This window comes from Podarcis liolepis, assembly GCF_965112155.1.
Source record: "Podarcis liolepis genome assembly, chromosome: 6".
In the NCBI taxonomy this organism is placed as follows: Eukaryota; Metazoa; Chordata; class Lepidosauria; order Squamata; family Lacertidae; genus Podarcis; species Podarcis liolepis.
Window position 1 is genome coordinate 69,749,165 of NC_139559.1, and position 13,426 is coordinate 69,762,590.

Below are 13,426 nucleotides of genomic sequence, written 5' to 3' on the forward strand. Positions count from 1 at the left end.
TGCTCAGTCCCTTCTCCTGCCAACCTAGCAGTTCGAAAGCACGGCAAAGTGCAAGTAGACAAATAGGTATCGCTCTGGTGGGAAGGTAAACAGCGTTTCCGTGCGCTGCTCTGGTTTGCCAGAAGCGGCTTAGTCCTGCTGGCCACATGACCCGGAAGCTGTCTGTGGACAAACGCCGGCTCCCTCGGCCAATAAAGCGAGATGAGCACCGCAACCCCAGATTCATCCATAACTGGGCTTAACGCTCAGGGGTCCCTTTACTAGAGAAAGGCTCAGCAAATTAAAAGCAGTACTTATAATCTAAAAGGTTTAAACCAAGAATGGTTAAAATGTAGGTATTGCTGGACTACAATTCCAGTGGGATGATGGGAGTTGTACCTTGAAGACCACAGGTTCCCCACCCCTGGTTTAGTTACCAAGAAGACACTTCTTAATGAAGAGACTTTGGAGAATGACCAAAAAGGGTTAAGTTCATTAGACAGCCTTTTCAAACCTGGAGTCCTCCAAATGTCCTGGACCACAACTCCCATCAGTCCCATCCACCATGGCCGATGGTCAAGGATGCTGAGAGTTGTAGTCCAAAATGGTGGTGGAGGAGGAGAAGCTGAATTAATGTATAGATGCATTCATCTACAAAGAACCATGCCAACCACAAGGAAGGAAGTTTAGGAAGTGCACCCACCTTTTCCCTTACTTCCATAAATGCATTATCCCAAAGTCCTCACGAAGCCAATAAGCCTGTTCTTCCTTCAAGATGTGGTGAAGAACACCTTGTGCTAGGCTGGCAGGACAACCAGGCCTTTGTTCCTTTCTCGAATCCATCATTCTGAAAGGCAAAAGTAAACAATTACACCCACTCTCCTTTCCCTGGCGATTTCATGCCCGCCGCCAGGAAGTTAATCACAAAGTTACATAGCGCTGAATGGCGTTTTGCTTTGCATGTGCAGCTCCCACCATGCGAATCTGTCAAGGCTGCGTTCTCGTTCCTGACATATGACTAGCTTTCCATTCTTTCTGCAGAGGAGCCTCCGTCACTGAAGCTCCTAAAGCTTCAAAGCTTCCGTCAGGCAAATTCACAATGGAAAAACACATGCACAGAGAGAGATAGAAACACACACATTGTCCCCCATGAGTATAGTCCTGTTTTAACAATCTTATGCTTAATCAAGTCATTTTTATAAATATTGAACTGGTCATCCTCACTGATGCAGAATGACTTGATTCCTTTTTATTCACATCCCTCAGTTTTAGGTTCCAGTGATGCAAATGTTTATAACGGGTGTAAGTTTTAGGCCCTTCATAACCACGAAATGCAACTGATGTAAGCAAGGTTGCATTTACTCAAAACATTCTTTGTTGTTTTCAGTTTTATCTATTGATACTTATTCAAAGGTATTCAAAAACACAGACCCATTGCAAAGTATCTTTTACAATTTACTGAGATAAAACAGTACTTAATCCAAAGAGAGAGAGCAAAGTCAGAAGGAAGAAAATACCAGAAAAAGAGAAATCTAAAGAAGAGAGGAGAAGAAAAGCTGCTGTGTCAAAGCTTCTGATTAAAATAATTTAAAATATATTAAAATTGTCCCAAAAAGCCTTTTGCAGAGACATGAAAGCATGCAGGGTGAACCCCCCCCCCCCGCAATGTTCTTCTAGGGTTATGTATGTGGGCAGGTGAGAGAAATAGGTATAAGTGCAGCAACTACATGATTAGGAAATATGATAAGGATTGCCTGATATCTGTGGAGCATCAAATTCATGTTCTCAACAGGATGAAACTACAAAGGTCTCATGACAGAAATGACCATATGTTGCAGCATATATTCAAAACAACAAAGAGACAGTTCACAGTATGAATATGTGCAATGAGGTGAAAGCTGGAAGATACTACCGTCCAAAACATCACCGGGTACCAGTGATTTCTGTGTGATTACTTTCCAACAGATGTCGAGGAATGACTATGCGCTTCCGCCCATGATGTTTATCCGAAAAAGAAATGTCAAGCAAACATCCTCTTAGAAGTGGGAAAATTCAGCCTCACCATATTTTCCACCTTCTCCTAGATCTGCCTTCCTCACTTGAGTGTCATCAGGATTGACCTTCATCTTGCATTATGTCTCATCCATGAGTCATTCTCCTATAAACACTGGGCTACATAATGACTAGATGCTGACAAGAGGTTGTAACACGAAGGTCGTCAACAGCTTTTGAAGTATTGTCAGACAAATGGCCTCAGGTTAACTCGCAGGGCCAAGGCACTTTGGCACCTGAGGCAGGAAATTAAGTATCTACTACCATTTAATCCTGGCTTCCCCAACGTGGTGCCCCCTCCCGATTTTGTTGGACTGCAAGTTCCATCAACCCCAGCTAACATCGGGTGCCAAATTTAGGGCAGTGCAAGTGGTTCCCTCGCACAGGGTGCTGAGCTGAGGTGGCACAAAATTGAGAAGATCCATAACTGAGAAGATCCATTTGGGGATGCCAAATTTTGGCCTCATACAGGGCACCATACTATGAAGGATTACCAGTGTCCACTCAATGCATTCTGTGTGCTGAAAAAAGGGGCTTTCCGAGGAGTGGACCTGAGTGAAACCTGCCTGTTCCACTCCACCTCTCCAAGGATGCTTGCCCCTAAGCCTGCCTGCCATTGGCCAATTCAGTAGGCAAGCTAAATTCAAGCTTCCTGGCTGCTGGAGAGCCAGATTGGCCAGGATTCCCCTGACTGAGGCAGCCCTCCACTGGGATGCTTCAGGTGAGGTAGTGCCGGCCCGGAACACTGCCCCACCTTGCAGGAGGGAAACGGATTTACTTTAAAAATAATCTGTTCCACTCTTCCTCCCAAAGGAACCCAGGATGGCAGAGTCTGCCCATTAAGTGTTTGTACACCACCATCTACAAAGCAGCTCGTAACTATGAAAGCCCGTCAAGAAAGTATTAATACAATCTTAAAATAATTGAACACAGAAAAGCAGCAATAATAGACAAACGCAGTAAAACAGAAGCAAAAACTGTGACTCACTTGCATCATATGAATCCGTGATTCCTCTTCCTCTTCCTCTTCCTGTCCCTTTCCTATTCCTTTCTTAACCCAGGTTTATAGCTGGCCATTCTGAATGATAGCCTTTTGTCATGTTGCTATTTGGAACCGCCAAGGCTGGCAAAACCTCCTCTGGTGGATCAGCTGTCAGGCAATCATTCTTAGAGCTAATGCCTTTCCCAACAGCTCCTTGTTTGGGGGCCTCTAATAGGCCTAATGAACCGAGTCTCCCAAGAGAGCTCCATTTACACAGCCACTGAAAACTAAACAGCACTGAGAAAACATATTACAGGGAGCCGTCCATTGCGGGAGGTGAAAAGAAATGGTGAAAAGAAAAGGGTTATTATTCAAATGAATAAAATTTACTTTCATTTCTAATGGTTGCGGTCTTTATGTTCCTGTTGGCTATGTCCAACCTCCAGGTTCAGATTGAAGCAGCATACAGCTGAATATAGGGGATGTGGGTGGTGCTGGGGGTTAAACCACTGAGCCTAGGGCTTGCCAATCAGAAGGTTGGCGGTTCGAAACCTCGCAACAGGGTGAGCTCCAGTTGCTCAGTCCCTGCTCCTGCCAACCTAGCAGTTCAAAAGCACAAAGTGCAAGTAGATAAATAGGTATTGCTCCAGCGGCAAGGTAAACGGCGTTTCTGTGTGCTGCTCTGGTTCACCAGAAGTGGCTTAGCCATGCTGGCCACATGACCCGGAAGCTTTGTGCCGGCTCCCTTGGCCAATAAAGCAAGATGAGCGCCGCAACCCCAGAATTGTTTGCGACTGGACCTAATGGTCAGGGGTCCCTTTACCTTTACAGCTGAATATCAGCTGCCAGGGAGCAATTTCACGAGAGAGCCTTCTGCCTTCATGTCCTATTTTTGTGGGTTCCACCAAAGTCATCCATTCAACTATTTCAACATCTTCCACATGGTGCTTCTCACCTCCCTGATTCATTTGCAAAGGAAACCATACCAAAGCCATTTTGAAATCATTGCAGGCCTGCAGGCTGGGACTGTCTTCTTTCAATTAATTGCCTGGAAGCCACTCTGGGGGTCTTTGGGCCTGAATTGTGGGGTTACAAAAGCTCTAAATAAATACGTATAGGCAAGAGCATCATTCCAAGCTCTTAGAGATAGCAGCCTGCCAACAACAGGGGAGTGGCTGTTGCTCATAAGGAAAGGATCTGCCTTGCATACAGATGGTCCCAGCGGTGGTATTGCATGGGTTTCCGCTGCCCAAGGCGAGGCAAGCATTGCACCCCCTAGTGGATGGGGCAGCTGGGGTGGAGGCACGCACCGGGGTTTCTGTGCGCAGAGCCCGCAAGGCACGTGGCTGCCACTGCGGATGGCACCTTCTCAGCTTGCCGACCCCCGCTGCCTCCCGGCTCAGCCATCCCAGGAGTGGGGTGTGTTGATGTCCCTTCATTGGCCAAGAGGAGAAGGAAGTGGCGCCCCAGACCCGAAGGCCCAGACTGGGCTCAGCTTGCGTTCCTTTGGCTCTGGGAGGCAGCAGGAGCTAAGCCACGTGGCCTTGATGAGGGGTGCCTGGATTGTGCCCCTCTCAGAATTTTGTGCCTGGGGCCACCACCCCTCTGCCCCCCCCCCCCCGCCACTGCCTAGCTGCATCACACCTGATATCCACTGAGGACAGAAAGTCCCCTGGGCACGCAGGGTGGGTGGGTGGGTTTTGGAAGTAGGCACCCAATACGATGTGCATTGATAGTACATGCCTGCTTCTGGTGCCCCACCAGGCACAAAGAGCGGCTCTCTAGCAGCTTTGCAAAGGGACCCAGCGTTCCTTTGTAGTCGTTGAACAAAAACATGCAGTGGTAGACTTTACGCACTGACTGAACACTCCTGAGTTGAGAAGTAGGAACGTGGCAAGGCGTGAGTGCAGCAGTGACCCTACACCCTGCAAAGGTTATGTGTGAACTGACCCACAACTTGTGATCCATTTTTAATTCCATTAATACGTAAGTATTCTAAAATCTGTTTTGCAGGACGAGAAACTCAAACGTGGATAAGGTTTCTCCAGGTCTTGCTCAAGCTTACAGAGACATCTTGTGGCTAAGGTTGGAACAAATTAGAAAGGCAAAAGATGGTTAGTAAGTCAATCGGTTCCACCCTTCTGGTGGAATGTTATGGCACTTTGATTTTTTCAAGAGTTAAAAACTGGATATAGAATTAAGATGGCGGTTTCGAAATAGAAGCGAATGAGCATTTCACTCCAAAGGTTCCACCTCTCTTGTTTCCTTGAACATATGTATATTAAGTACAATCTACTAGGAAGATATGGGAAGATATGGGTGGGGCTGTGGGTTAAACCACTGTGCCACTTGGGCTTGCCGATCGAAAGGTCGGCGGTTCAAATCCCCATGATGGGGTGAGCTCCCGTTGCTCGGTCCCAGCTCCTGTCAACCTAGCAGTTCGAAAGCACATCAAAGTGCAAGTAGATAAATAGGTACCACTCCGGTGGGAAGGTAAACGGCATTTCTGTGTGCTGCTCTGGTTTGCCAGAAGCGGCTTAGTCATGCTGGCCACATGACCCGGAAGCTGTCTGTGGACAAACGCCGGCTCCTCAGCCTATAGAGCGAGATAAGCACTGCAACCCCAGAGTCGTCCGCAACTAGACCTAATGGTCAGGGGTACCTTTACCTTTACTAGGAAGATATGCACATACAAATGAATTTAGTTAGACTCTTCGACGGCTAGGATGAATGGTAGAGAATCAGAGAGTGACCTCAATTAATTTCAATAGGAGCTCTCCAACCCATTATCTGTTCCTATATATTGTTTTCTTGTTTTATTTTAATGACAAACCCAGCTTTATGAGTTTTAATATACAGGATCTGTGTGTTTCCAGCAAAAGTTTGATTCTCAAGAATTGGCAGATCATCGTAAACACACAGGGATTTGATCATAGAAAGAATAAAATTGTAAGATCGTGCATCACAGCAACAAACAACAACATCTGACATCTCCAAGAAGGTAAATGCTTTGTGTACTTGATAGCAGAGCTCGTTTTGAAATTTCAAGTTGTAGCTAAGAGGATAACGTGCTTTCCACGTAAACAGTTTGGGAGCCAAGAGTTTTAAAGATGTCCCTCTGTTTGTTCTGCTGTAAACAAAGAGGACCACACTCATCTTTGCTAAATTGAAGAGTAGAAGGCGAACTCTCATAGAACCATTGTCCACATTTAGACACGCCAATATGTGTCTGTGGAACTTAAGGAGAAAATGTGTTTATGACTGTTTGATATTGTGCCGTGACCTCGAATGAACATCTTTATAAACATGCATACATCAATAAATTATCTGTCTCGCGCGTGCTTGCACAAAGATGAGAGTAACCGGGGGGGGGGGAGATCCCATCCCTCCTCGGCAAATTCTGTAGGAGCAGGCATATGGAAATTGTATAAGGTTTTCTCGACCATCTCTGGTATGGCCTCCTTTAAGGGGATATCCACAAACCAAAAATAATAAATAAATAATTATTTATATGCTGCCCATCTGACTGGGCTGCGCCATCCACTCTGGGCGGCTTCCAACAAATTAAAACACAGCACAACATCAAACATTAAAAACTTCCCTGAACAGGGCTGCCTTCAGATGTCTTCTAAAAGTCAGATAGCTGTTCATTTCCTTGACATCTGATGGGAGGGTGTTGCAAAATGCAACAGGAGGGTGTTCCACAGGGTGGGCGCCACTACCGAGAAGGCCCTCTGCCTTGTTCCCTGTAACCTCACTTCTCACAGTGAGGGAACCACCAGAAGACCCTCAGAGCAGGACCTCAGTGTCCAGGCTGAATAAATAATTCTAGTCGGCCTACTAAGTCTCCACTCCTGTGGCAACAGGGTGTGGGGGGATAAAGGTGGTTGAACCACCACATCTAATGCTCTACTAGGCTTTTCCCAACAAGGTGAAAGTGTGGGTGGAGAAGAAATGCTTTCCCCTCCCCTTCTCATTTTGCTATTTCATTCTCAGGGTCATAGGACTGCAACCTAAAGAACTGTTTTTCTGGGCATGTTAAAATTGCCTTGAGTTAAACCTGCTGGAAATATATTCAGGATCAAAGCAAAAATAATGGTTTTATTTACTCAATGGGGGGGGGGGGCTCCAGAGGAATGTTCTTTCTATGAAACCTCTGGAGTCAATTTGGGGAGGGTGTGGGGCGCACATGAGGGAGAAGAACGGTGGAAAGTCGCTCAGTGGTACCTCGGGTTAAGAACTTAATTCGTTCTGGAGGTCCGTTCTTAACCTGAAACTGTTCTTAACCTGAGGTACCACTTTAGCTAATGGGGCCTCCCGCTGCCGCCATGCAATTTCTATTCTCATCCTGAAGCAATGTTCTATTTCTGGGTTAGTGGAGTCTGTAACCTGAAGCATCTGTAACCTGAAGCATCTGTAACCCAAGGTACCACTGTATTGTGGTAGCAGTAATCCTTACAGTAACAGGATGACCTAATTGAATGCTGCTCAGAGAACAGCCAGGATGTCCATACCTTGCTTGTGGACATCTGCAAGTTTCTGGCTAGTGCTCTTGGACACAAACCAATTCCTTTCCATGGACCTTGGGTCTGATCCTGCAAGGCAACTCTTGCGTGAGGAGGGACGTTCCTGTTTTTGTTTGGTAACCGTTGGGTATTTGATGAATAATGTGCAACTTGGGAATTTTATGGACTGTTGGATTTTTTATATATATTTACTGAGGATTATATTGTCCTCTTGGGGATTTCCCTTTTTTAATGGGAAACTCAATTATGAACATAATAAATACCGGTATATTACAGCAGAAAGAATTTTGGAGTGGCAGATTTGGAAGCTGCAAATGACAAGGGAAAGATCCTAGGGAGACAATGAGAGTCATGGGGGGGGGCAGAGCACCTAGTCCTAGAAATGGCAAGGCAAGGATGCAAGAAATGCCCAGAATCAGGGTGTACTACAAAGAGAATATTTTGTGACCACTTCCTGGCCAGGACACGAGACACACATCCCTTGAGTGCACACAAATGTCTCCCTGCATCTCACAGTGCAGACCAGAGCTATTTTCTCACATCCGCATAGCACCGCATTCTTATTTTCCAGCAAAGAACAAAGGGTTTTCTCCCCACATCCTCCCACTTTTGCTAACCGGCTCCCTGGGCTGAGCTACCAGAACGAATGCCGGACCTTGTGTGGCAAACTCCTGGAAAGGGTTGGCTGCTCTGGCAGGCCTCCCGGTTTAAGAAAGAGTAAGCTCAGCAGGCTTCAATGCTCTTTTGGTGTCTCTCCACACACACACACACACACACACACACACACACACACACCATTGCTTCACGGAAAATTATTACACCTTGACTTAGTGAAGCGCTGGTGGACAGAGGCTGTGTGCACATTACTGACTTAAAACACAGCATGCCTGGTTTTTCTCTCTCTTCTGTGTTTCAAATCACATCTGCATGTTGCTGTACCCACACAGGTAGGCAGAGAGCAGGGCCGTCTTAGCATATGCACCGCTGGGGTGCAAAGATCTGCCTAGCACCCCGAAATTTAATTTTAAAAAGGTAAAGGGACCCCTGTCCGTTAGGTCCAGTCGCGGACACTCTGGGGTTGCGGCGCTCATCTCGCTTTATTGGTCGAGGGAGCCGGCGTACAGCTTCCGGGTCATGTGGCCAGCATGACTAAGCCGCTTCTGGCGAACCAGAGCAGCGCACGGAAACGCCGTTTACCTTCCCACCGGAGTGGTACCTATTTATCTACTTGCACTTTGACGTGCTTTCAAACTGCTAGGTTGGCAGGAGCAGGGACCGAGCAACGGGAGCTCACCCCGTCACAGGGATTCGAACTGCCGACCTTCTGATCGGCAAGCCCCAGGCTCTGTGGTTTAGACCACAGCGCCACCCGCATTTAGTTTAGCTGCCCCCAAATTAACTTTTTTTAGGGGGGGCGAACTCAAAGTGGTTGAGCTTTTTTGGGCGCTGGGAGAATCGTTCACCTGTAACAACAACGACGCAGCGTAAAAAGCTGCTTTTGTTTCCTGAAGGGGAAATGTGGGTGCATCCTATGGGGCAAATACAGGCTTTCGCTGAAGCCTGGAGATTGAGAGGCTCTCGCTCTCCAGGCATCAGGAAGCTCTGCACAACCCTCCGGAGCCCGGCGCCAAACTGTGCCGGCTTCCGGAAGGCTGCGCAGAGCTGCCTGCCCTCCCGGGGTCCGCACAGCTCTGCGCGACCCTTCGGAGCCTGGCGCCAAGCCACGCTGGCCTCCGGAGGGTTGCGCAGAGCTGCCTGCATTTCGAAGCCTCTTCAGCGCGCCCGGGCTTCGCACAGCTGTCCGCAAGCCTGGGGAGACCGGCGCGGCTCCCTAGGCTTGCGGATAGCAGGCTGTTCTGGGGGCTGGGGTCGCGGGAAGCTCGGGATTCCCCCGCACCAGCCCCGTGCCTGGGGGGGAAATAATTTTTTTTCTTTATTCCTCCCCCCAAAAAACTAGGTGCGTCCTATAGGGTGCGAAAAATATGGTGCTTCAGTGGGGAGGGAGTTCCAGAATTTAGGGGCTAAAAGGACTTTGGGAAATGATATATAACGAATTGAAAAAAATGTTTAAAATAACTTTTTCTAAAAGACCAGAAGCCTTTCTTTTAGGAATTGTAGGTGCCAAAATTCCAATGGAGCAGAAAAGACTTTTTGTGTATGCGACCACAGCTGTGCGGATGTTATTGGCCCAGAGATGGGAAGAAGACAAAGTCCCTACCAGAAAAGAACGGCAGATGAAGCTGATGGATTATGCCGAAATGGCAAAAATGACCGGAAGAATCAGAAATCAGGAAGACCAAAATTTTAATAAGGAATGGGGAAATTTTATAATTTATCTTAAAAACCATTGTAAACAGCTAAAATGGTTAGTAGGATTGGAATAACACTTGTAGTTTAATGGTGACCTTTGGAAATAATGGAGATATAATAGATTTGGATTATTATAAAAGATGCAGGAGGAAATGATTAACAACAGGATCCACAAGGGGGAGGAGGGAAGTCTAGGAGATTCTTTGGAATCTTGTTTTCATGGTGTATGTTGGTTATACGATTGTAAAACTTTAATCTGAAAAATCAAATAAATAAACTTTTTAAATAAAGAATTTGGGGGACTACCACAGAGAAAGCCCTATCGTGGGCCGCTTTTGTGATCCTGAAATTCTGAGGACAGCGAAACTACCAAGAGCAGAGGCGCCAGCTTACAAGGGCGATTAGGGAGGCTAATGTCGCACGCGTGACGTCAGGACATTGGGAGGAACTGAGGGTGGAGTCCAACATGGCAGCTGTGAGGTTTCAATGGCTGGTGGCTCCTCCTCCACCTCCTCCTGGTACTACCACTGGTGGGAGGCTGCTTCAACCCTTCTTCCCTTCCACAGAAGGAGGAAGAGGAGAAGGAGCCAGCCACAAGAGTCAGCTCTGTGCTTCGCCTCTGCCCTTTTGGAATATTGAGAGGGGCTGGCCTAAACTCAAAAATATAGGGGGGCCAAATAGGCTCAGCCCCCTGGAACTGGTGGCCCTGACCAAGAGGGACCCCTCGGCTACTCTTTACACCATGAAATAAGGCCACCTCTTATAAATTTGATCATTTAGGCATTGCACCTTAAATTCTGTATGTAGCTTATTTATTTTTTTAATATAGCAAACTAACAAACTGCTTGCTCAAAAAAAATATCTCTCTCCAAGTGATGTACTAATCCAGTGCTTATGGTGGAAGAACAATGACAGCATAGCGATCAAAGCTCCCACTCTGTTCGAATGGAAGAATCCCCCACAAATGTATTTGCATGTGATATATATATTGTTCCTTATTGTCAGTGAAGCAACAGGGTGATTAAGGCATGATCCCTGCACACAAGTAAAACTGGTCTGGTTGGCGGATTGGATTGCCCTTTTTGGAAGCCTTCTTTTGTTTCATTTTACCTACCTGTAAAATGGCAGAAACTCTGATGGTTCTATTGTGCCCCATACGTGATTCATAACCTTGCCTGCAAACGTGCAGTCCCAGCAAAAGCAGGCAGTAAGTTCCAAAACAGTGTCTCGACAACAATGATATAAATTGGAGCACAAACTTAATACTGGTTGCTTGCAAAAGCATTAGGTAACCGAACATCAAACTCTTTGCTCTTGGTTATTTATTTTCACTTAATGAAGGCAGGGAGTCCATGCTTAGATTTCCCACAGAGATCTAGCCAATGAATCAAATGGAGAGGTGTTGTCGAACCAACAATACACAACCTTCGACGTTTTGCATTGTAAGCAGACGCAAGTCCTCGGAAGTGGGGTTTGTTTCTGGAAAGGCATCTTGCAGATTTGCCTGCAGAGGAACAAAAAAGAGGCAGAGTTTCCCAGGAACAAGGATGAATAAAAAATGGTAAATTGATTATACAAATGTGTCCGACAAGGCAGGGAACACACGGCTTCCCTCTTTCTCTGTGTCTGTTTTATTCTTTATGGGGCAACCTACCTTTAGAGGCAATACATGCATTCGGCATTGCGAGCCAGATTTATATAGGGGATATATATTTAGAGTTTGAAGCTAAACAACGGCCACCCAACGCTTATATTAGGAGTAAGCAAGTAATTCTGTTTACAAATATGGAGCAGTTGCTTCTGCAAATGGAAGCCAATGGCCTGCATGATGACTTGCCCCCCGCGAAGCATCTTTCCTAACCGCTAAACTTATGTTATTGTTTTGGACAGGAGAGGCAGTTTTCTCCTCATCGTCTTGAGCTGCCCTTTAAAAAGGCATGTCTACCGTCAGAGAGGGACGCGGGTGGCGCTGTGGGTTAAACCACAGAGCCTAGGACTTGCTAATCAGAAGGTCGGCGGTTCAAATCCCCACGACGGGGTGAGCTCCCGTTGCTCGGTCCCTGCTCCTGCCCACCTAGCAGTTCAAAAGCACATAAAAGTGCAAGTAGATAAATAGGTACTGCTCTGGCAGGAAGGTAAACGGCGTTTCCGTGCGCTGCTCTGGTTCACCAGAAGCGGCTTAGTCATGCTGGCCACATGACCCGGAAGCTGTATGCCAGCTCCCTTGGCCAATAAAATGAGATGAGTGCCACAACCTCAGAGTCGGCCACGACTGGACCTAATGGTCAGGGGTCCCCTTTACCTTTACCCTTACCATCAGAGAGGACTTCTCGGGGATAGGGTTGTGGGAGAAGGGATGGGGGTCTGTGCTCTGCAAGGAGGTGGTGGTGTGTTGGCAGCCAAAGTTCCCACCAGATAGTTTTGCACACGCACGTACACACACACACACACACACACACACACACACACAATTATGCATGGCATGGAGAAAGCAGATAGAGAAAAGCTCTCATAACACCAGACTTTGGGGACATTAGAATGCTGAAGGTTGGGAGATCCAGGACGGACCAAGGAAAGTACTTCACACAGCTCATAAACTATGGAATTCGCTCCCACAGGAGACAGTGAGGGACAAAAGCTTGGATGGCTTTGAAAGATTAGACAAATCCATGGAGGAGAGGGCTATCAATGGCTACTAACCTGGATAGATAGGTTCCACTTCCACAGTCACAGGTAGTTTATAGAAACCACAAGAAGAGAGGTTGCTATTGCACCGAAGTCCTGCTTGCGTGCTTCTACCTGTAGGCATCTGGTTGGCCGCTGTGAGAACATGGGGCTGGACTAGATGGTGTGCATCGGCCTGATCCAGTTGTCTTTTCTTATGTTCTTACACACCCTCAAAACTCAAGCTCACCACAAATACGCACACTGCACATTATTGTTCGGTGGCAGGCAGAGAGACAAGGCTTTGCCGGTTTTCACGTCTAGAGAGTGGTCCTCTACTGAATCAGCACATTGGTCCACCTAGCCCTGTACTGCAAAGTCTGACTGGCTACCACACTCTAAGGGCAGAGCTCTTTCCCACTGCTGCTGATTAGAGAAGCTTTTTACACCCCTGTTAGCTATTAACATCCCACAGGGAATAGAAGTGGCAATCAGGAATGGTAAAAAACACCATTTTCTCACTCAAGAAGCATCATTTAAATAAATATTTCCCCCCCTCTGTGGTTAATCAACTCCTTTTTTGCCCAACCTTGGACTCTCCAACACTGAACACGCTCCCTTAAACATGCCCATATTTCATTGGATGCCAGGGTAAGTCACTCATTCTCCATTCTATTCCAGAGGGAGGCAGTGAGTATCTCTATCAATGAACAAGTGTGATGGTGGCTGATGAAGGTTTCTTTGCCCCAATCATGGGAGGCCGGGGGGGGGGGGTACATGTCCACACCATTTTGCATTCCTGTCTCCTTTTCTGCTCTTTTTAAGATGTAGCAGCCATTCGTGTGGTGTCACTCGCAGTCCCTTTGTGACTAGCGCCTGTGGCGTTATCACAAAATTCCAAATGTGCCCATAG